Raw genomic sequence first — 23,092 nt, 5'->3', positions numbered from 1 at the left:
TGTGTTGAGCAATGCAATGGGATATATTTATGTACCGCCGGTGGGTTCCAGGGAGCCACCCATGCTGTAGGTGCACACGGAGTTTAACCTACATCTGTCCACTTGTAAAGAACCCCAGTCTGACTGGGGCATGCAGTGTGGGCCGAAGCCCACCTGTATTAAGCACGACATTACTACCTCAGCTGTGTTGGGCAATGCAATGGGATATTTTTATGTACCGCCGGTGGCTTCCTGGCACCCACTCATGCTGTGGGTCCACAGCGAGTTGTTACTACATCTGTCCACTTGTAAAGAACCCCAGTCTGACTGGGGCATGCAGTGTGGGCCGAAGCCCACCTGTATTAAGCACAACATTACTACCTCAGCTGTGTTGGGCAATGCAATGGGATATTTTTATGTACCACCGGTGGCTTCCTGGCACCCACCCATGCTGTGGGTCCACAGCGAGTTGTTACTACATCTGTCCACTTGTAAAGAACCCCAGTCTGACTGGGGCATGCAGTGTGGGCCGAAGCCCACCTGTATTAAGCGCAACATTACTACCTCAGCTGTGTTGGGCAATGCAATGGGATATTTTGTATGTACCGCCGGTGGCTTCCTGGCACCCACCCATGCTGTGGGTCCACAGCGAGTTGTTACTACATCTGTCCACTTGTAAAGAACCCCAGTCTGACTGGGGCATGCAGTGTGGGCCGAAGCCCACCTGCATTAAACATGACATTACTACCTCAGCTGTGATGGGCACTGCAATGGGATATTTTTATGTACCGCCGGTGGGTTCCAGGGAGCCACCCATGCTGTCGGTCCACAGGGACTTCACAATAGGGAGTTGTACCTGCCTGTGTCTATGAATTAAAAAGCCCGGTCTGACTGGGGCATGCAGACAACTTGACAGAATGAATAGTGTGTGGCACATAGGTTCCCCATTGCTATGCCCACGTGTGCAACTCCTGATGACGGTGGCACAGGATTATATTTCTCATTGCTTCTGTACAGCATTGTGGGCTATCGCCCCGCCCCTTTTAAAGAGGGTCGCTGCCTAGCCGTGCCAACCCTCTGCAGTGTGTGCCTGCGGTTCCTCCTCATGGCAGACGCACTTCTAAATAGACATGAGTGTGGCGTGGCATGAGGGCAGCTGAAGGCTGCGCAGGGACACTTTGGTGTGCGCTGTGGGGGGGAGGGGGGGCGGTTGGGCAGCATGTAAGCCAGGAGAAGTGGCAGTGGAGTGTCATGCAGGCAGTGATTGTGCTTTGTTGGAGGTAGTGTGGTGCTTAGCTAAGGTATGCATTGCTAATGAGGGCTTTTCAGAAGTAAAAGTTTTTGGGAGGGGGGGGGCCCACTCTTGCAGCTATTGTGGCTTAATAGTGGGACCTGTGAACTTGAGATGCAGCCCAACATGTAGCCCCTCGCCTGCCCTATCCGTTGCTGTGTCGTTCCCATCACTTTCTTGAATTGCCCAGATTTTCACACATGAAAACCTTAGCGAGCATCGGCGAAATACAAAAATGCTCGAGTCGCCCATTGACTTCAATGGGGTTCGTTACTCGAAACGAACCCTCGAGCATCGCGATAATTTCGTCCCGAGTAACGAGCACCCGAGCATTTTGGTGCTCGCTCATCTCTACTCAGCACCTATGCCGATCAGTTGTTTCCCAGAGCTGCTGCACTCCTCAGTACACGAGGCAGTGGTCTGAAATGATACTGCAGGCTCAATCCCATAGACGTGTGTGGAGAAGCTTACCATTCTGGTACTCCGAAAGGCATTTGCAGCCTGCTAAGGTTTTTTCTTTCCAGCTCATATCTCTCAATTTGGTACCTTTGTGCTAGGAAGATGATCATAAACATAGATGACAGTTGAGTTCTTCCTCCTCAATGAACTACGCAAGGGTGTCACTAGGTCTTTAGATCCTGGTATTGTGCCTTGGATGATAAGCATATGACCCCCAAATCTTTGCTCCCCTTGCCGTGTTCAGGATCAGCTTTATCACCTACTCATGCAGCTGACCCACATAGCGCTACTTCCTTGCATAGTTCAGCTTGACTCCTGCTGTCTAAGTGTATAGTATGAGAGCAAAAGTGGAGCAAGAGGAATTTGGCTATGCTATACACAGAGCCATGCTTTGTGGTTTACTCCTGCTCTCTAAGTGTATAGTATGAGAGCAAAAGTGGAGCAAGAAGAGTTGGGCTATGCTGTACACAGAGCCATGCTTAGTGCTATGCAAAGTTGTGTTAGCTGGAGGACAAGGAACAGCGTGCTACCCATTACATGCACGGCAAAGTGTTCACATGTTTTGAAGGTTCATTTTAAGGTTATAGACCTGAATCCCAGCATGTCTTTTGTGGATTTCCTTCAAAGGAAATGCTTTTTAGAGGCAATAACATTGTTGTTTGCAGCAACACAGTCTCTAAGGCTGTACGCCAACTGGCGGTTGCTGATCCGATATGGCACTCCGATGTGGTTTTACGTCAGTGCACAGTCTCTATCTCTACCACAAACTTGTCAGGCTATTCTCCACTTACGCTACTTGCACGTGAGCTGTTTTTTGGGGTCCGATTTTCGGACTGAAAAAATTGAGGGCATGTATGCACACAGGCATTGTTTTACTCTGATAGTCCGAGTAACAAAACTTGCAGCAAGTCTTGTTCTTGCCCGATGTTCAGCACATGGACAAGATGTCAGAGAATTTCAGGTACAACTTTTTAATCGCCCATGTGCATGTACTCTTAGGAGGTTTTACTTTTGCCTTCAGTCTTCAGTGCGTCTTGTACTACACTGGCAGCTCTGAATTTACTCCTCATAGTGCACATTCTTAGTTCATGCAGCTCAGCACCATAGATATTCTCAGGGCAGCAAATTGGTTGGTCAGTACAGCTGAGGTCACACTTGCAGAACATCTTCTATAGATCAATTAAGGACGTTCTGTGCAGTAGTCCACAACCACTCACAGGATTCCCTTCTGGTTGTGGCTCACTTGCTTTATCTGTCACAAAACTGTTCTTTCCCCAGTTTAATTTTCAGTCTAAAGTTGCTCCTCTAGGCTCTACAGCATACCCAACACTCCTACATTCTCTGAGCCCTCCTCATAGCTATTTTGCTACAGATAAAGCTGTCTGAAGGCTTGCTTTTTACAGTATAAATAAAATAAATCTTATTTGTATAGTGCCAACTTATTCCACAGCACTGTCAAGTAATTTACTCATTACCCCCCACCAAGCTGGGTACTCATTTTACCAACCTAAGAAGGATGGGTCAAACTGAAGCCCGCTACCTGAACCAAGTGGACATTGAACTTGCAACCTTCAAGTTGTGAGCGAGAGCTTAGGACTGCATTTCTGCTGCTTTAACACTCTGCATCACACAAGGCTAAGGCAGCAGAGTAAACCTCACAGGATGACTTGTAACTTTTATTGGTACCATTTTGGGATACATACAACTTTTTATTCTGTTTCTTGGGTGGCAGAATGAAGAAGCACCTCTTCTTGCATTGTTTCTCAGGGGGTTTTCAGTGTTCAGCCACTAAGCAATCATCATGTTGTTATTCTGTAATATATATACGAGTATATATACACATATATATATATATATATATATATATATATATATATATATATATATATATATATATATATATATATAAGTTTATTGTTACTGAGTGAAGGGCTGGAGACTGAGTAGAGGCCTATAAGGGCATTATTACTTAGTGGATCCTGTGAGGGGCATTAATACTGAGTTTGGGCATTATTACTAAGTGGGAGCCTATATGAGGCATTATTACTGAATGGGGGCTTGTAAGGGGCATTATGAAAATGGAGGCCTGTGGGGGCTTTATTACTGAGAGGGAATCTATATGCGCATTATTACTGGGTGTGGGTCTGTGAGGGGAATTATTACTAAGTGAGGCTCATTTGGTGAATTATTACTGACTGTGACATAAGGGGAGAATAATTATTGAGTAGGGGAACTTTTACTGTGTGGGGATACAAAAAGTGGCACTTACTGTGTGGGACCTACAGGAAGTGGGATACTATTAAATTGAGACTCACCACAGGTGGCATTACTACTATCTGAGGCACAATGGATAGGAAGATAATGTAGGAGTTTGGGAAACAAAGCTAGGTCCTTGGAAAATTGAAGAGTCAAAGAGGTCTGTTTCAAATTCTGCATAGACAAAGTTGTAATCGGGAGATGTTATGGCTGTCTGGGCCGGATGAAGAAAAAGGGAAATTGAATGACTTCAGTCAGAGGGAACATCATCTGTGCTCACTGGATATAACGGTACTGTAATAACTTATACGGTCTGTAGAATGCCTATATGGTCCCTCTCTTGGGGAAATAATGGTCTTTGAATAGTATATTTTTCAGCAACACTGGTGGTATTATGTGGTCATGGTCTGGAGATGTTATTTGGCACTCATACAATGTTATTATTGGCAATATTGATCTCTGTAGTGGTTATTCAGTGACAACATGTTGGTATTAATCACTATGTGGTGGTATTACACAGTTACTATGGGGGGGTAATATGTGATCATGGTGTGGCGGTATTACTTGCACCTTATATAGTGTTATTATTATTGGTAATGTTGGTCTTGGTATAGTGGGATTTCTACAATGACAGTGTGGAGGTAATTACAGTGTATGGGCCATGATAATTACTATGATACTGTTTGTGTGCCTTTTTTTCTGCACTTACACAAATAGAAAAATGTTTTTTTTTAAACTGTGTAAACTTTTTAAATAAACTTTAATAATATTTATTCCATCATCAATTTAGACCCACTAGGGACATCACAATATTTACAAAGAATTATTTCCTGTGCATCTAAGGCCACTCTCACACACAACGCTTTATTACAGTTATTACCGCGGCGTTTCCAATACTAAGGTAAACGCTGTAAAACACCTCCACTGATTTTAATGGGGCTTCGCAGACTAGCATTTGAATGTAACATTTCTAACGCCATGATTTTTGAATGCTGTCTGCTCTATTTTCGTGCATTTAAGCCCTATTTAAAGGGGTTGTCCCGCGAAACAAAGTGGGGGTATACACTTCTGTATGGCCATATTAATGCACTTTGTAATATACATTGTGCATTAAATATGAGCCATACAGAAGTTATTCACTTACCTGTTCCGTTGCTAGCGTCCTCGTCTCCATGGTGCCGTCTAATCTTCAGCGTCTAATCGCCTGATTAGACGCGCTTGCGCAGTCCGGTCTTCTCCCTTCTGAATGGGGCCGCTCGTGCCGGAGAGCGGCTCCTCGTAGCTCCGCCCCGTCACGTGTGCCGATTCCAGCCAATCAGGAGGCTGGAATCGGCAATGGACCGCACAGAAGACCTGCGGTCCACCGAGGGTGAAGATCCCGGCGGCCATCTTCACAAGGTAAGTAAGAAGTCACCGGAGCGCGGGGATTCAGGTAAGCACTCTGCGGTTTGCTTTTTTAACCCCTGCATCGGGTTTGTCTCGCGCCGAACGGGGGGGGGCTATTGAAAAAAAAAAAAACCCGTTTCGGCGCGGGACAACCCCTTTAATGCGCCTCATCATCCATCACAATGATGGGGTGAGTTAAAAAATGCTGTTGAACGCTGTACAATGTGTTCGAAAACACTGCTCAAAATCATGGTAAAACACCACATTTGGAACATGGCGTTTTACTGACGGTGTGTGTGAGAGTGGCCTAAAACTGCAAAGCAATCTATTTGGCTTTGCTGAAGGGTTATCCTAATAGTCATACAGCTGTGCAATCCCAGGATTGCATTTGTGGAAGGCTGATGGGGTTAGAGGGAGCTCCCTTCCTCTGTTTAACCACCTCGGTGCCATGGTTGCTATTGACTATGGCATCTAGGGAGTTAAATGGCAGGGATCAGAGTCGTCCTGATTCTTGCCATTACAGTGAGAGTTCATCTGTCACTCAACACAGGAATCATGAGGCCACAGGACACATGACATAAATGTCTGTCATAGAACCTAAAGACAAGCCAGTCTGTGATGTTCATTTACATCCTTGGGGCTTAATGGGTCAGAAATAGACGGCACCTTAATGTGTCCTCCAGTGCCAGCATTTGTGCTTCATAGTAATTAAACTGCAGTACGCTATACATGCTACAAAGGCTTCTCCCCTCCTACCCCCGTCATTGCTGCCACTGGCAATTTGCTGACCCTTGCCTACTAGTTTGCCCCACTGTTTGCTGGTTTGGGTCCCCTACAACATTGGGCTACTTCGTAATTTTTTTTTTGAGCAGTTTAACTTCCCGATCTGCCCCGCTTGAGCTGTATCTAAACTACTCAAGAATGCTCACCTGCACAGTCTCAGTCTCCAGAAGAGTCATGCAGTACTGACAGCATTGAATGGTATCCCATAGCCTGGGATACATCATTAGTGTAAGTCAACCCCGGTGGCATCCAGTGCATGTTCATCGGGACAGGTGAAGCAGCCACTAAAGCTAACTTGTAATGGCGTGTTCTGGCCTGTGAGACATCAATCAATCCAGGACTGCATGACTTCTCAGGAAACTGGGACCGCCCACATGGCACTTCTTGGTAATTTTCATACAGTGTGTGTTGTACTATCAGTTCTTTTTATAAATAATGCTAAAACAGACACTTTGTAAGGGTTTATGTTTAGAAAGTTGCTCCCCAGCGGTACGCACATGGCGTGGTTTTAATGGCAGAAAGTCTAGCCACAGATTTCCTTTAAGATTAGGTGTTTGTGATAGAATAGAAGTTATATGATAATTATAGATTATCTGAACATGACTTCATTCTGAAAAAAGACCTTCAGTCGCTGCCTTAGAGTGCAGTCTGTAATGGCAGATAAGTAACCATTATTGTAATAACCACCATTAAACAAATAGCACTATTTTATAGTATGGGGTCAATAGGAAGCACTGTACAGACCAGGACACAATTCACATTTACCTTGTATCTGCGCTCTATTTTCATAAGTGATTTCTGGTTTCTTTCTGCAGTCCAGGATTTACGTTGTAAGTAATGCTTCCTACTATGAATGCTGAGCAGTTAGTGCAGTTTTCTGAATAGAGCTGCACAATACATCGGTATGCTATACATTGTTCTGACTTGCTTTTTAAATAATTTGCCGTTTATTAAGTGATATAACGCTACTTGACCATTACTTACTGTCTAAGCCAATTTATTGAACCATTATTACTGAAATCCCTGAAGAAAAGTCCTATTAATAAAATCTACTATCATTGTGTTCTGCGCACTCCCACCTGTAACACACACTTTACTTCTAGAGGCCCCTCAAGTGCTCATTTGACGTGGCAAAGCAATGGCGTGGCAAGGTGAGAGTTAAAATTCGACAGCTCTTGAAAGCTGCTTACCCCCTCAAGCCCCATACAGGGGTCAGATGCAGGACTGGCGTGTCAAGTTACAAGAATGTGAAGAAAGGGAGATTTAGGGCTGGAGATGCCACACAGAAGAGTGTGTTGTTTGTCTACCTTTGAAATAAGATGCAGCCGGAGAGCAGGAGGAGGGGATCCGCACCAAAATATTTCTATGAATTATAGCTTGCCCTTGGCTATGACTTGTGGGAGGGGGGCTGCTTTCTTGGGGATCACATTTCCACAGGTGTTCCTCTGTTTGTCTTCCATGTTCATTCTTTTTTTTCCTTCTGTCCATCACTAGAAATGCTGAAGAGCGAATTATATCTAATGATAACTGTTCAACCGTCTAACTGACCTCCAGCGCCCCTCCATCTCCTCCATCAGTGCTCCCACCTAACGACCTACAAAGCACCTTCATTAAGTGTAGAAAACATTTAATCAGAAATTAAAACAACCTTTTAGAGGCAGATGATTTACAATCATACTCCACATCCTTTCAGCTCCGGCCAGGAGTTCATGGCTACAAGTTACTCTTCCTGGATATCTGGATGCGATCAACATCATATAGGCAAAATATCAAATAGGCAAAATACTTCAGTCTTCAACTTTTTCATGAAATCATCATTAAAGATTTTTTTTCACCAGAAATCAGATTATGAACCTTCGGCATAATTTACATGTGTTTTAGGTCAGTGATAGGCTCAAAGTAGTAGAAGAGAAGAAGTTGGGAACTTCCAAGAAAATGTTTGTTTTTCTCAATAAATGCTACACAACAAAATTCTATAACTTTAAAAAAAAAGTATTTTAAAATATATAATCTTGAGTTCTTTCTCAGATGCGTAGTCTATCTATTCAATCCCTGGGATTGTATGCTGGAAATTACCTTCTGTAGCAGAGCAAGAGTCACTAATGTGCTCCAATCCGCGGCTTTTCCATAGACTCCATTGTTTATAAAAACTTGGATGCCATCTTAAAGGGACACACGGTGACACTATAATTGCCAATGACACTGCTGTTCCAATGCATAGAACATTTTTATTCTAATTTAGCATTTAGTGGTATTACTACACAATGGCAATCTGAAGCTGTATTCTCAGCAGAAACTGTAAACCAGCACTTCCTGAAGTATTTTTTACCATACTGTACACTAACATAGTATTTAAGGCTGAAAAAAGACACATCCATCTAGTTCAGCCTATTATACCCCCCACCCCCAATGTTGATCCAGAGGAAGGAAAAGGAAAAACCCATTGAGGTAGTAAACTACCGTATTTTTCCATGTATAAGACGCACCCCCTACTTTCCCACTCAAAATTAGTACTGTTCTATGTTTAAATATCCGGCTATAGGTCCCAGTTATACTCACTGGACCGTCCTCTCCGTACTGCCCAACAGGTCTCTGTAGCTCTTCACAGCACCCCCCCCCCCCCCCCCGTCTCGCAAGAGGTTGCTGTTTATAAGTTGCTATGGGGACCAAATGCAAGAAACAGAAGACCGGCCCGGCAGCATTGAGAGGAGATGGCTGGTGAGTAGACTGTATGTATGTATGTAGTGTATATGTGCTGTATATGTGCCTCGTGTGTAGTGTGTATATGTGAGGGTGCAGGCATACTCACCTAGGCACATCACTGTACTGCATCTCTGTGCCGCTGCTCTGTCTCCCTGCTTCGGTAGTATGATAGGGCCCTAAGGGCTCCCACACACCCATGAGCAGTACCTTGCAGCCGACATTCATGTAAATTTTCGTCGTATTGTTTCCGACAAAAACTTATATCCCGTGTATAAGACACAGTGCGATATTTGAGCTAAATATTTGTCAAAAAACTGCATCTTACACATGGAAAAATACGGTAGTTTGTGAACCATTAGCATACATTGTAACCTAATGATTTGTAACTTTGTTTATCCTTAATTTTAAGGTGAACTAATCATGGCTCCTTCCTTACCCACTTGCCCCTCAAGCCAGTTTTCGCCTATTTGACCAAGCCCAATTTTTCAAACATGACATACTGCACTTTATGTGGTAATAACTTTGGAATACTATTACTTATTCAAGTGATTATGGGATCGTTTTTCTCATGACACATTTATTTTATATTCGTGGTAAATTTTGGTTTGTATGTTTTATGTTTATTTAGAAAAAAATCTAAAATTTAGAGAAAATTTGGAAAAATTAGCTTTCTTCATAATTTGACAATTTCTGCTTGTGATACAGTCATGCCACACAGAATAGTTATATATTTGACATATGTCCATGCTATGTCGGCGTCATTTTTGAACTTTGTTTTTTCCGGACGTTACAAGACTTATAAATATAGCAGCGATTTTTCAAATTTGAAAAAAAATTCCCAAACTCAATTTTTTTCACAGCGATCACATGCTTGGAGACCATGCTGATTGTTCTCCAGGCTAAGTTATGAGACACTAAAGTAGCAGAGCCCCTGCACAGTGGAGGAGCTCTATGGGGATTCTCTGCAAGGATGTCTGAAATGTTCTTGCAGAGATGGATAAGGACTGCCTGCATATTTATAGTCTATGGGCAGTCCTGAAGTGGTTAAAGGCTAGCACCTTAACAGGAGCAGCTATGGCATCTCTACATCCATGTCACCGCTGCAGTCATGCATACAAGGGAGCTGGAACAATACCTCTGCAGTGCCACCTATTGGAAGGCAGCATTCCTGCAAGTCAATGTTAGACTCTTTACACAAGCCTTGTAACAATGACAGGGAATTGCAAGCAAACCAGAATCCATATACAGAGAGCTGTTTCGGGATATGTGCCCCTCATTGGCTTTCATTTCTCAGTCATTGCTACAAGGCTTGTATAAAGAGTCTAACATTGACTTGCAGGAATGCTGCCTTCCAATAAGTGGCTTGAAGATGTATTGTTCCATCTTCTTTATTTGCATGCTGCCTTCCAATAAGTGGCTTGAAGATGTATTGTTCCATCTTCTTTATTTGCATATTACCCAGAGGAGTACGAATGACCTTATAAGTCTCCTCACTCACTCACCTTCTAGGTACTCTCCCCAAGGAGAAAAGATAGCATTCCTAATTGCTGCAGTCAATCACTGGCCTCCACAGTCTTGCAGTAAATGCTATTATCCAAGAGTGTAGTTTCAGCTCGGGCCCCATTGTACACAACTTCACTGCCTGTTGTAACTTTCACAAATATCTAACACTGTAGTCAGTCTTAGTGTGGGGAGGGGGCCTTGTGGGTCCAGTTGCAAGTGCAACTGCTGCAACCCCTCTAGGTAGACCACTGCTATATCACCTCTAGGGATTCTTTCTAGCAATCACATGGATGTACGGCACATTCTTGCTGCAACAAAGTCAAGAAAGTCTGAAGACCTCAGAAGGACGTCCAGAGCGGCAGGGATTTCACAGGTGAGTTATGGTTTTTATTTTACTTCATTACATTGCTGCTGTTTCGATTTTTAGAATCCTGGACAACCCCTTTAATGTCACTTGTACACAGTGCCATGACGTAATCATCCAGTATTCCATCATTTTAAACAATTTGCATGGTTAAAAAAAGAAGCAACATCAAGATTTTAAAAAAAGTATTAGTACAATATAATGATTGCTATTTGTGCAGTGTAAATATAACAGTATTGTCTTATTGGGGTCAAGTAGGAACCCTTGATGTAGAAGTTTTCTTCCCAAAGCTGGGTGGATTTAGCCTCTCAGCAGACAGGACCTGTGGGTCAGAGAAGGCCTTTCAGACACATCTGACACTTGTATAATAATCTCAGCAGGACAGGAAGGTCCCTGGTGGGGGCATTCTTTGCCCATTCCTTCCCTCAATGCTAAAATATCCCCCTCTGTGGCCTCAGACAGTTCTCAAACAACAACTGTCTGCAGGGCCAGCTAATCCCTCACAGGTGACCAGCCGGATGCCTCCGGCTCAACTTAGGCATTCCTAGGCCTTCATTAACCCCTGCAGCAACACTTATTGGTGAAATTTCAGGACTGTCACCCTAGGTCATGTAGCTCATTTCAGTACCTTGAAATACATAACGGTATTCTTACTAGGGCTGGCCATAGATAGGCGCAACGATTTGCATAAGATTACATTCCAGTATTAGAACAACCCTCTTTAAAACCTCATGCAAAAGATATCTTCTGATGATAGTAGACATTAATAAAATGTAACAATTGCAATTTGCTAAACAGGAAACTCAAGTTCATTTGGGTCAAGTGCATTATTACTGGTTAGTGCTTAGTGAATAATAATATAATAATAATCTTTATTTGTATAGCGCCAACTTATTCCGCAGCGCTTGGAATAGATTTCCAATGGCCAAATACATTTATAGTTTGTTGATGCAAATGCCCTTTATTGCTAGGATTGGCTAAAAAGTTGAAGCATCTATGTCATATTTAAATATGGAAATGCTATATCACTGTATAAATGTCAACAATGTCCAGTTTTCAGAAGTTGGTTAACATGATCTGAAGTCGTTTACCCAAGGTCAAAGAAACCTGAGATATATGAATCCTTCCTTCCCCTTAGAGGCACACTAGTTGTCCCTGTTTATAGACAATAGAAATACCTGTCCCATGGAGCTCCAAAGAGTTTGACACAATTTTCAAGGACAGATCTTTACACAGATATGTTCATTCTTTTGATGTGTTGTAAAGTCGTTTGTGCACAACTAAAACAGAGTTGATCTCAGCAGTCTTGACTGACAGGCTGCAGCATTTAGGGAATCCTCCCTCTTTCCTGACCAGAGTCAAAGGTTAAAAGCTTGCCGCATTATTAAAATGAAGACAAAAGAATCCTTTCATATGTGAATCTCTAGCACATGTGGGATCCAGACCTTTATAAAAACTTAACACTGCATTGATCCTTCAGCTGCACACTGCGCTTACACAGTCAACTGCTCTGCCAGGAGTATGCAACAAGTTCAATACGGGTAGAAAACCCGAGCTATATATTTTACTACTACATTCATATTTTGTGGAGTATGAATGACACTGGGACAACCATAAATTAAATACCACACATTAAATCACATAAATGATCACTAACGTTTCAAACAACTTTCCTTACATGTTAGCCAATGTGATAACTAGCAAAAGTGCCACTTACTTTATTTACTTAACCCCTTAGTGACCAAGCCTGTTTGCGCCTTAATGACCAGGCCAAATTTTGCAAATCTGACATGTGTCACTTTAACATGGAAAAACACCAGAAAGGTTTTGCATATCCAAGCGATTCTGACATTGTTTTTTCGCCACATGTTGTGCTTCATTTAGGCGGAAAAAATAGACCGATAGAAATTGTGTTTATTTATTAAAAGCGCCAAAATTGGGAAAATTTTGAAAAAATCGTCATTTTTTCACATTTCCAACTGCAATATCTTAAATATGTGCAAACATAATATAGAAATTTTTGCTAAGATTTATATTTCCACCCGTTTACTTTATTTTGGGCGCACATTGGAAAAACTTTCGTTTTTTTTTAACTATTTAGGAGACGTACAAATTTAACATTACTTTTTAGCATTTTGAGGAACACTTTGTTTTCCTATACCAAGCCGAGATTGGAAAGGCTCATGAGTGTCAGAATAATAGATACCCCCCCAAATGACCTCATTTTAAAAACTACACCCCTTAATGTATTCACTGAGGGGTGTCATGAGTATTTTGACCCCACAGTTTTTTTTCAGGAATTAATTCAATTTAGAGGAGAAAAAGTAAAATTTCATATTTTTGCAAATCTGTCATTTTAAAGACATATTTTTTTCCTATAGTTTACATGAAAATCAGGATTTACACCCCAAAATGGATACCCCTATTTCTCCCGTGTTCAGAAATATACCCATTGTGGCCCTATTGTTATATCTGAGTCCACAACGGGGCCCAAAATGAAAGGAGTAGTCAGTGTCTTTCAAAACAGAAATTTTGCTTGAAGTCCTTTTAGGCCCCATAGCACACATGTAGAGTTCTTGAGCGCCCAAAACCATAGAAAACCCCCACAAATGACCCCATTTTGAAAACTAGACCCCTTAAGGAATTTATCTAGGGGTGTACTGCATATTTTGACCCCACAGTTTTTGAATGAATTCAAATCAAGCAAAAGGAAAAAATTGTGATTTTCGTTTTTTCGGCAATTCTGTCATTTTAAAAACAGCTTTTTTTGTACAGCACACATATGAAGGAAGACTTGCACCCAAAAATGGATACCCCTGTTTGTCCCGTGTTCAGAGACATACCCATTGTGGCCCTAATCTTATGTCTGGATACACAACGGAGCCCAAAATGAAAGGAGCGACCGGTGGCTTTCGGAACACAAATTTTGCTTGAAGTCCTTTTAGGCCCCATTGCCCACTTGTAGAGTTCTTGAGCGCCCAAAACCATAGAGAACCCCCACAAATGACCCCATTTTGAAAACTAGACTCCTTAACGAATTTATCTAGGGGTGTACTGCGCATTTTGACCCCACAGTTTTTGAATAAATTCAAGCAAAGCAAAAGGAAAAAATTTGGATTTTTGTTTTTTTGGCAATTTTGTCATTTTAAAAACAGCTTTTTTTGTACAGCACACATATGAAGGAAGACTTACACCCCAAAATGGATACCCCTGTTTGTGCCGTTTTCAGAAATATACCCATTGTGGCCCTAATCTTATGTCCGCATGCACAACGGGGCCCAAAATAAAAGGAGTAATCGGTGGCTTTCAGAACATAGATTTTGCTTGAAGTCCTTTTAGGCCCCATTGCCCACTTGTAGAGTTCTTGAGCGCCCAAAACCATATAGAACCCCCACAAATGACCCCATTTTGAAAACTAGACCCCTTAACGAATTTATCTAGGGATGTACTGCATATTTTGACCCCACAGTTTTTGAATAAATTCAAGCAAAGCAAAAGGAAAAAAATAGGATTTTCATTTTTTGGGCTATTGTGTCAATTTAAAAACAGTTTTTTTTGTACAGCACACATATAAATGAAGGCTTTCACCCCAAAATGGATACCCCTGTTTGTCCCGTGTTCAGAAACATACCCATTGTGGCCCTAATAGACTTACAGGACCCATGGCTAGGCCTACAATGAAAGGAATACCCGTTGGATTTCAGGGTACCACTGAATAAATTTCAGGCCCCATTGCCCACTTATCGAGCCATTGAGCGGCCAAAACTATAAAGAACCCCCTCAAATGACCCCATTTTGAAAACTAGACCCCTTAACGAATTCATCTAGGGGTGTACTGCGTATTTTGACCCCACAGTATTTGAATGAATCTAAGCAAAGCAGAAGGAAAAAGTTACGATTTTCAATTTTTTTGGCAATTTTTTCAATTTAAAAACAGTTTTTTTGTACAGTGTACATAGGAATGAAGATGTTCACCCCAAAATGGATACCCCCGTTTGTCCCGAGTTCAGAAACATACCCATTGTGGCCCTAATCTACTTACAGGACGCATGGCAAGGCCTATAAAGGACGGAACACCCGTTGGATTTTAGGGCACAACTGAATACATTCCAGGCCCCATTGCTTATTTGTACAGAATAAAGATTGACTCCCTAAAAATTCCCCCCCTCCCCCTCCGCGCCCTTTTTGGCGTTCGCAAATCTTAGATAAAAGTAAAAATGTGAACTGTGTAGTATTTCCGAAGACAGGGGTAATTACGGAGGCTGGTTGGAATGGGCCCATGGGGCAATAAAACCGGGTATCCCCCCCCCCCCCTCTCATGCTTTTTGGGGGTATTTCATGACCTCAGTGGCGGGTATGGGGTGTAAAAAGTGGCGTTCCGTGAGTCTCCGTAAGCTTGATGAGGTGCGGCGGTCTCACACAGAAGGCGCTCAACAAGGTGCTCCTGGAACTGCAGGAAGGCGAGCGTTCCCGGGGCTTCTTGTAAAATACGTATCACAGGTAGCTGTCTGAATAACGCCGGGTTCACGCGGGTGCAGGCGGAATCCGCTTGCGGAGGGCCCGGCGGATCCCATCTGTGAGCCCGGCTGTGACCCTGCGTACGGCTGCGTAATGTACTGCGCATAACTGCCTACTCACACAGGCGGTCATGCACAGTACACCTTTGTTTGTATTTCCCGCACCGTCGCTTAGCGATGACACGGGTACCCGCAGCCCGTATACAAGGTAGTTGCGTATGGGCAGCGGGTATATCCGCGACCATGGAGCACAATGGGCTCTATGTTGCCGATTCCGCAGTAAAATAGAACCTGCTGCGTTCTCTTTTCTGCGAGTGGATTACGCAATTCTGACCCGCTAATGTGAGCGGAATTGTGTAATCCAATGCGATTGATCTGCGTATTACCGCGGATCAGAAGCATGCGGAATCCGTCATTCCTATCCGGTCATGTGAGACCGACCTAAGGTAGATCGCTACCTTTTTATCACGTGACCGGGGACCGCTCAACGAGGCCATCCGTCACTGCTCCGGGCTCTCGGCGACCATTGGTCGCTGGGAGCAAGGAGATTTTAAGTTTCCTGGGCTCCCTGACTCCTGCGCATGTGTCCGGCTTTTTGCCGGCAATCGCATGTGCAGAATCCTGGAAGGTCCACGGAGGAAGATCGCGTCGGGGTTCAAATACGCAGGCCTCCGGTAAAAAGATTCATCTCCTCTCACCGATCGCATCAGTGAGGGGAGATGAAACTTCAAATTTTTTTTTTTACTTTTACGTGATCGCCATTATTGGATAATGGCGAACACGTGACCAGGAACCGCTCACCGCGGACCCCCATTAAATCTCCATGCTCTTGGCTACGTTTTGTAGCCAGGAGCAGGGAGAATTTAAATTATCCTGGCAATCCACAGCTTTTGCGCATGCGCCCGCCATTTTGGCGACGGGCGCGTGTGCAGAAGCTGTGGTAAGGTCCGCGGATAAATCTGGGGGCCTTAGGTACGTACTTTCATCCTCCCTCACGGATATAATCCATGAGGGGAGATGAAACGTACGCTTTTTAAACGTTTAAAAACTTTTTTTTACTTTTTTTTTTTTTACTTTTTTACACTTTTTTTTCACTTTACATGATCACTGTCATCCATTGGATGACAGTGATCATGTCCCCGGTATAATCTCTCTGCTCCTAGCTACACATGGCAGCCAGAAGCAGAGGGATTTTAAATTCCCCGGGGCTCGAGCCCGTCTGTGCACGCGCCCGATGTCAATCATCGGGCGCGCATGCGCAGACGGGGATTCGGGTCCCGGGACATCGGGACACCGCTGAGGACTGGGGGTGAGTATTTTCACCTCCCCTCATGGATCCGATCCATGAGGGGAGGTGAAACTGACTTTTTTAAAAACTTTTTTTTAACTTTTTCGCGATCGCCGCTAACCATTGGATAACGGCGATCGCGGTACCGGGGACCGCTCACCGCAGTCCCCGCTGACATCTCCTGCCTCCCGGCTACCTACAGGAGCCGGGAGCCAGGAGATTTTAAATCTCCCGCGCCGCCGGGCCTTCTGCGCATGCGGCTGACGTAATGCCGCCTGGCGCGCATGCGCAGAAGACCGGCTTCGGGCCCCGGAGCGGCAGGAGAGCGGGGAGCAGCGTGCAGGACCTGGGTGAGTAATTTCAGCTGCTCCGATGGATCCGATCCATCAGAGCAGCTGAATCTTTAACTTTTATGTACTTTTATTTACTTTTTTTGCGATCGGCGCTATACATTGCATAGCGCCGATCGCAATGCCGGGGGGGGCTCCGAACAGCCCGGGATGACAGCTCCATGCTGTCAGATACCTGCGGACACCGACAGCATGGAGCTGTCACGTCCACAGCCCGAGGGGCACTATTCTCTGCAGGAAGCATGTTTTTACGTCCTCAGAGAATAGAGCCCACTTCGGGAGGACGTAAAAACACTATGGGCTGGTCGTTAAGGGGTTAAACTAACTTTTTTGTGCAGAAAAATCACTCTAAAGTTTTTGCCACTCGGCATCTCCCTTCCTTCAACTTTCTGTCCACTGCCTGCTTTCAGATAATTGACAGAAGACATGATAAGGTTAGAACAGTGCTGTGGTAAGGGGATGAGTAATCATGCTTATTGAATTGTACAAAGGACAGTAAGTCACTGTTTACTATGCTTGAGCGACAGAAATCACATCTCCACTGCTCAGTTTTGCTGTACGCTTTCCTACGACATGATTGTGTTTGTGCGTTACAGACATTTACAGATTATAATTTATATTTTTCTGTGTAGACAGGTTTTATATAGTAAAAATGTATATTGTATTCAATGTGAAGGTTGATAAGATTGAAAAAAGACACAGATCTAGACAAAGTAAAAAAAAACTCATGAGATACCAATTGTCTAATATTAGAGGAAACAAATTTCTTCCGAACTTCAAATATGACAATGAGAATAAATTGCTGGATCAACAACCCCAACTCCATACATGAACTACCCATAACTTGTAATATGTTTATTCTGAGGAAAAGCATGACAGCCCCTCTTGAACGTGTATAAAAAATCAACAGTCACGGCATCTATATCTTGTGGCAGAGAGTTCCTTACAATGAAGAACCTCCATTTTTTCCTTCATCCATAGAGCTTTGTACTGCTCATTCAAATATTTGCACAGTGTAATTAGATTGCTCCTAAATGGTATTCTTTCCAAACTGAATATCCCCAGGTTTGATAACTTGTTTGGTACTGAATATTACGCACTCCCTTAATTTCCTTGGTTGTCAACATCTGCACACTCCAGCTATGTCTTTCTACTGTAGGTGTTTCAAATTTTACACAATCTATATATATATAAAGACGAAAGCCCTCACTGACTCACTCATTCACTGATTCACTGACTGACTGACTCGCCACTAATTCTCCAACTTTCCGCTGTCATAGAAACATGAAATTTGGCACAAGCATAGATTATGTCCGAAATAGGAAAAGTAAAGGGGTCCCAACTCGATTATTCAATTCTAGCACAAAAGAATTAGCGTCCAAATTATACGTACATAATCTAATTTTCTCACTTCTTGATGTCATAGAAACATGAAATTTGGCACGGGCATTGACTATGTCATCAATAGGAAAAGTTAATAGGTCCCAACTTGATTATTCAATTCTAAGCACAAAAGAATTAGCGTCCAAATTTTACGTACGTAATCTAATTCTCTCACTTCCCGATTATCATAGAAATTTAAAATTTGGCACGAGCTTTGATTATGTCATAAATAAGAAAAATTAATGGGTCCCAACTCGATTATTCAATTCTAGCGCAAAAGAATTAGAGTCCAAATTTTATATACGGAATCTAATTCTCTCACTTCCCGATGTCGTAGAAACATGAAATTTGGCACAAGCATTGATTATGTCATATATAGGAAAAGCTAATGGGTCCCAACTAGATTATTCAATTCCAAGCGCTAAAGAATTAGTGTCCAAATTTTACGTACGGAATCTAATTCTCTCACTTCCCGATGTCGTAGAAACATGAAATTTGGCACAAGCATTGATTATGTCATATATAGGAAAAGCTAATGGGTCCCAACTAGATTATTCAATTCCAAGCGCTAAAGAATTAGTGTCCAAATTTTACGTACGGAATCTAATTCTCTCACTTAAAATTTGGCATGAGCATTGATTATTATGTCATAAATAGGAAAAGTTAATGGGTCCCAACTCGATTATTCAATTCTAAGCGCAAAAGAATTAGCGTCCAAATTTTACGTACGGAATCTAATTCTCTCACTTCCCGGTTGCATAGAAACTTGAAATTTGGCACGGGCATTAATTATGTCATAAATAAGAAAAGCTAATGGGTCCCAACTCGATTATTCAATTCTAAGCGCAAAAGAATTAGCGTCCAAATTTTACATACGGAATCTAATTCTCTCACTTCCCGGTTGCATAGAAACTTGAAATTTTGCACGGGCATTAATTATGTCATAAATAGGAAAAGCTAATGGGTCCCAACTCGATTATTCAATTCTAAGCGCAAAAGAATTAGCGTCCAAATTTTACGTACGGAATCTAATTCTCTCACTTCCCGGTTGCATAGAAACTTGAAATTTGGCACGGGCATTAATTATGTCATAAATAGGAAAAGCTAATGGGTCCCAACTCGATTATTCAATTCTAAGCGCAAAAGAATTAGTGTCCAAATTTTACGTGCGGAATCTAATTCTCTCACTTCCCAATGTCATAGAAACTTGAAATCTTGCACGAGCATTGATTATGTCATAAATAGGAAAAGTTAATGGGTCCCAACTCGATTATTCAATTCTAAGCGCAAAAGAATTAGCGTCCAAATTTTATGTACGTAATCTAATTCTCTCACTTCCCAGTGTCATAGAAACTTGAAATTTTGCGCGAGCTTTGCCTCGTGTGGCGCAGAGTGTAAGCTCTCGCCTACGACCTGAAGGTTGCAAGTTCGATCCCCATGTGCGTCAGGTAGCCGGCTCAAGGTTGACTCAGCCTTCCATCCTTCCGAGGTCGGTAAAATGAGAACCCAACTTGGTGGGGGGTAATTAAGTAATAATTACCTGAAAGCGCTGCGTAATAAGTTGGCGCTATACAAATACCAAGATTTATTTATTTATTTTTTAAATAGGAAAAGTTAATGGGTCCCAACTCGATTATTCAATTCTAAGCACAAAATAGCTAGCATCCAAATTTTAAGTACGTAATCTAATTTTCTCACTTTCCGATGTCATTTTATATAAAGGAAATGTCGCATGGTTACCTCCACGTGGTGTTTCCTGGGTAACGCAAAGAACCATGCAAAACGGTGAACATATTTTTTTCCTCGGTATCTCTAAAGTAACGACTACTTCATAAGATTTTCCGTGTGAACACCAGATAAACACCAGTACCAAATAAACTCGGGCGAAGCCGGGTATACCAGCTAGTATTGCATATATGGTCTGAATAATGACTTGTATAGAAGAAAAACCATGTTCTTACCGTCAGTATCTATGCCTCTTTTACTGTATCCTATAATCTTATTTGCCATGACTTAGGCTGCCTGGCTAAAGTCAAGTCTACTAGCCACCAATGTAGCAGTTTTGCCTAATTTTTTACTATTCAATACGTCATTATACAACTTAGTTCATCTGTCAAAGTTCATGACTTTACATTTATCCTTATTAAACTTCATTTGACACTTCTCTGTCCAAGCACCTGTCTTCCCCAAATTCCTCTGTAATATTATATTATCTTCCATTTTGTTAATTACCTTACAGAGCTTAGTATCATCAGCAAACTTTGATATTCTACTATCTTAGTCTTCTACTGCCCCCGGGGGTATCCCACTAGTAATGGTTACCAATCTGAGGATGTACCAGTAACAACCAACCTGTGTTTTTTAATTCACTGAGCCAGTTGTTTACCCGTTTACACACATCAACCCCTAGTCCTAGCATCCTCATCTTATGTACCGACTTTTTATCTGCGTTACAGATATGGTACTATAGGTTCAGTAATAAAGTGAGCAGCAGAAGGTGAATGCCAGGAGATGTACAAAAAGATTATCACATAGGAGCATGCAACCCATGTCAGAATTCAGCAATTGCATATCAGAGGCACAGCTCTTCCCTCTTCCAAACCAATAACCACGTGCCTAAACCAATAAAGGCAAATGTTGGGCATGTGGGCTTTTTGTACCCAAAATGTGTTACTATGCTGGCGAAAGATAATAATATAATAATCTTTATTTGTATAGCGCTGACTTATTCTGCAGCGTTTTCAAAGCATGGGGGAACACAAACAAGACAATTACATATGGTATACACTTATTTGGAGAGAAATAGTCTGGAGGTGGTTCAGGAGGTACAGGGGCAGGAGAGGAGGCAAGGGGAAGCACAAAACAGTATGAAAATTACATACGGTATTTAATCATTAGGAACGGGGGGGGGCTGATAAGGAGGTACAGGGGCAGAAGATGTATATGATAGGTGAAGTTGAAGGTTTGGGGAGCCATAGGGGTATGTTGTGGGGGATTAGTTCAGATTTGGTATGCCTCCCTGAAGAGGAGCATTTTTAAGGTGCACCTGAAGTTTCGTGCGGTGGGGATTATCCGGATGTTTTGGGGTAGTGCATTCCAGAGGACTTGTGCTGCTCTAGATAGGTCCTGGAGGCGAGCATGTGAGGATCGAATTAGAGGGGTGTTTAATCTCAATGTGTTATCGGAGTGGACTGTGTGGGCTGGGTGATGTGTGGACAGGAAGGAGGTGATGTACGATAGTGCCACGCCATGAAGAGCTTTGTGGGTGAGGGTGATGAGTTTGCATTGAGTTCTGTAATGTATGGGCAGCCAGTGCAGCAACTGGCATAATGCCAAGGCGTCTGAGAAGTGGCTGGATAGGAAATTAGTCTAGCTGCCGCATTTAGTATGGATTGGAGAGGGGAGAGTCTGGTGCGGGGAAAGGCCAATGAGCAACTGCAGTGTCCACAGAGCAGGCCCACACCCAAGGAGACAGCGGGGGTAGAGATGATCACTTTTGATGCATAGCTGTAATTTATGACAGTCACAAGAGAACAAGAAATACTGCTAGGCTGGACAGAATATAGGATGTACTAGCTTGCTATGGGGCACATACATAACTCTTCTCCCCAAAAACTAAAAAAGCAGAGATATACAACACTGTAACTACACATTCAAATAGAAAGCGATGACGGGTAGGGTAACTTGTAGGGTTTGGCGTCTAGACTAACTGTCTCCTCTCATGAACATTCAACTGCTATACCATCACACATTCACTAAAGGCAGGCAAGACTTCTACTCAACATTCCTCCAGCACTTTAGCATAAGCAATAACATTTCAGATAACTTTCAACAATAAAGATAAGCACGCAAAACATTTAAAATAACTTGGGCTATGCATAGGGAAAATACCTTCAGAGTCCTTTTGGGCCTTAAGGGAAAAAATAAAGTGCAACAACCATGAAAGTGAGGTCTATTAAAGTCAATGACTAACACCACGTCTTGCAGAACAGGGGTATTATTGGCTCTTCTACTTCTGACCCTGGAGAAAATCCAGTAGGGGTAACACCACTCTCCCAAGACCTGATTCTAGTCGAGAAGCACAATGAGGGACTGGCTCTCAAGTAGGCACTTACTTCAGTGTCCTCTGCAGTGAAGTCCTCTCCCTTCCGGAATGGCCTACAACAGTCAACCGACTGCCACCGTGGGGCTGTAAAGTCCAGTGGATCAGAGTCCCATGCATGTCTTTTTGGTCCCCAGGGGACTGCGGAGAAGTCAAATGGCTTCCACCGGGACCTTTCTGTTGGTTTCTCTGGTTGGTCCTCCACAACCATGAAAAGAAAATTAAAGTCCCCATATTCCTTTATGAAAGGGTGTAGAGGTTGAGGCAACAAGTCCTTAGCCCATAAATTGTCTCTGTGAAGGAAAATCCATGGAGGGTACGAAAACTCTTGGATCCGCTCAGGAGTCTTGCACTTATAAAGGGTTTTTTCCTGTGGAGCAAGAGAAATCCGATTTTCATCATGTACACCCAGTATCCCAGGAGACGTGGCCTGAACAGGTGAGGAAAACTCATGGGTGGAAGTGGAGACAATTGTAGGGAGTAGCTCTAACAGGTCCGGATCGTCACCCCAGTAGAATCTTGATGAACATGGCGGGTAACATGCGGGTACAGCTATGTATGCGCTGGTGGACATCCTGCACACACACTCTGAAGAGTTTTCCAGTAGCAAACTCACAAGGTCGCTTGGCTTCTCCCCTGCGCGGTTCTGCTGTTACGTGGTGGGGCTGTCCCACCCTACTTTTCCCTTGGCCATGGCGGGAACAAAGTGGTGGGAAACCTTTGCGGGC

The 23,092-nt window shown here is 43.0% G+C and overlaps 1 long non-coding RNA gene across 1 annotated transcript in view; it reads left to right on the top strand.

Annotated features, from left to right (window-relative positions):
- The first annotated feature begins 8,834 nt into the window (after nucleotides 1-8,834).
- The window catches only part of LOC136624762 (uncharacterized), a 175,748-nt gene continuing 161,490 nt past the window's right edge, over nucleotides 8,835-23,092 (top strand). Inside the window, exon 1 of the long non-coding RNA XR_010792422.1 lies at nucleotides 8,835-8,872. This is a non-coding gene — a long non-coding RNA (uncharacterized lncRNA). The remainder of the gene's footprint in view (nucleotides 8,873-23,092) is intronic.

This window comes from Eleutherodactylus coqui, chromosome 4, assembly GCF_035609145.1.
Source record: "Eleutherodactylus coqui strain aEleCoq1 chromosome 4, aEleCoq1.hap1, whole genome shotgun sequence".
NCBI classification, from domain to species: domain Eukaryota; kingdom Metazoa; phylum Chordata; class Amphibia; order Anura; family Eleutherodactylidae; genus Eleutherodactylus; species Eleutherodactylus coqui.
The sequence above is the reverse complement of the archived record's forward strand: the minus strand, read 5'-3'. Positions and strand labels throughout refer to the sequence as shown.